This window comes from Octopus bimaculoides, chromosome 1 (assembly GCF_001194135.2).
Source record: "Octopus bimaculoides isolate UCB-OBI-ISO-001 chromosome 1, ASM119413v2, whole genome shotgun sequence".
Taxonomy (NCBI): Eukaryota; Metazoa; Mollusca; class Cephalopoda; order Octopoda; family Octopodidae; genus Octopus; species Octopus bimaculoides.
Genome location: NC_068981.1, coordinates 155376712 through 155379084, shown reverse-complemented (window position 1 = coordinate 155379084; position 2373 = coordinate 155376712). Strand labels below are relative to the sequence as shown.

Sequence of the window (2373 nt, the reverse complement as noted above, 5' to 3'; positions counted from 1 at the left end):
AAATTTATATCAACCGTCGTCTCAACACATTGATTTGGTGAAAGGAAAAAATTTTAAATTGACAAGACTTGAAATATATGAACTTACAAGCAAGCCTTCTAACTACCAACTAAATAGCCTCTACATGCTAGAATGACACCAACAAAATCTCCTTCAAATCGCTCCTTATTGTATTGAATAAGAATAGGACATATTAGATAACGTGTTCCGCGATGTACTTCAATGCTTTTAATCATAGTTCTGCTCCATAGCAGCATTATCTCATGACAAAGAACAACAACAACAACAACAACCAATTGCCAACACTTGATGTTCAAATTTTACAATTCCTACCAAAATACAATTATAATAGAATGATTCTTCAACTCATCAAGAACGATGTCCACGAGTATATAACTGTAAAACAACGACTATAAGTCTTTGTCAATGGAATAAATACCAGCTTGTTATTCCTTTTAGTATTTCACTGCAAAATAACTCGTTATTGAGTCAAAACCCAACCCATAATCTCACAATAAGATTTATTCTGGAAGAAATTAGCATGCTTTCCCGCCAAAAACTCAGAGAGAAAATAACGTCGAAATATTTTATGTATGTGAAGTTGTTTCTTCATAAAATGTTTTTATATGTTATGAATATATGAAAATAATATTTGTTCGAGAAGTGTGTGTTCTGTTAGACGAATTTGTTCTTGCTTTCAACCGGAAGAAATAGATAGGATGTGACATGTTCTTGATCTCTTTTAAGGGAATTTCACGTGGATTAGCGACATGAAGAATTGAAAGCTAGAGAAGGTACGAGTGAATGTATTGGGTCATCCCATAAATAATGCAGTTTTTATAATACTCCTTTTATTTTTCAAAATTAAGATAAAAAAAAGTTCTTTTTAATCTAAAATATACTCTCCTTCATTTTCTACAATGTTCTTCCATCTACCTGTAGACTTGCAAGGACCCTCTTCCAAAATTCACTTGATCCCTGACAAAAAATACTCCTCCAGTACTGTACTGACCTCGTCTATTGAATTCCTATTTTTTCCGTCCAAATGATTTTGATAATCAGATGGGGCAATGTCCGGCGAATATGGTAGGTGGGGGCATTGTTTCCCATTCAAACTGCTCCAGCCTTTCGAATGTCATTCTCGCTGTATGTGGCCGAACATTATACTGATGGAAGAACATCTTTCGTCTTGAAACTAAAGATGGTCGTTTTTCTTCTTGCGTTGACGTAAGCCGCTCAAGCTGCTCGCAGTAGATCTCTTTTGTCATCGTTTGGTTTGGATTTAAAAGTTCAGGGTGGACTAAACCTTTCATATCCCACCAAACAGATAACAATACCTTACGTGTGTGAAGACCTTCTTTAGCCTGGGGTGCTGGTGTTTCTCCTTTCCTTACCCACTGTCTTCGATGCTTGACATTTTCAGAAAATCCATTTCTCGTCACCAGTCACTATTTGGTACAAAAAAGATTCATTCGTGAGACGTGACAGCAAAGAAGAGCACACATTCACTCTCTGCGCGCGATTAGGCTTGGAAAGTCTGTGAGGAATCCATCGACCCAATTTGCTGACTTTTCCGATGGCACACAGGTGTCGATGATTGGTTGAATGACCAGATCCAAGCTTCTCTGCTAGCTCCTCAACAGTTACGATGGGACTTTGTTCCACCAAGGTTTGCAAGACGTCTTCATCGAGCTCTACAGATCTTCCAGAACGAGGCTCGTCTTTTAGGCTGTAGTTTCCGGCTCGGAATTTCTGGAATTACCGTTGGTGCTGGCTTACGTTTATTGTCCGATCCCCATATACTGCATTAATATTCCTCGCACTTTCCATTGCGTTGTTGCCTTTATTGAACTCATAAAGCAAAATATACCAAATATGCTCCTTTGTCACTTCCATTATAGCTTTCAAAAAAATCTGTTAAAATCGAACTGCACTCTTCAAAACTTGCACTAAGAATAAGTACAAGGTAAAATTAATACCTGCCTCTACAGCAAGTTGATGCAGGTAGTTTATCTCGTTCTCCTCCGACATTTAGTTCATGCAGTTGAAAAAACTGCATTATTTATGGGATGGCCCATAAATATTTTGCGTTCAGTCTCACTGCATGGTACCTTGAGCAAGTATCTTTTACAGCTCACTCGAGCTGGTGAGTGAACTCGGTAGGCGGAAACTGTGTGGAAACCCGCCATACACACACACACACACACACACACACACACACACACACAACACACCACACCACACCACACCACACAAACACACTCACACACACATACAACACACCACACCACACCACACACACACACAAACACACATGTGTGTATGTATGTGTGTGTGTGTGTGTGAGAGAGAGAGAGAGAGAGGGGGGAGTCT

General features: G+C 39.0%; 1 protein-coding gene across 4 annotated transcripts in view; it reads left to right on the top strand.

Annotated features, from left to right (window-relative positions):
- Positions 1 to 2373, top strand: part of LOC106868437 (retinoic acid receptor RXR) — a 540681-nt gene that overhangs the window by 242267 nt on the left and 296041 nt on the right. The window lies entirely within an intron of this gene.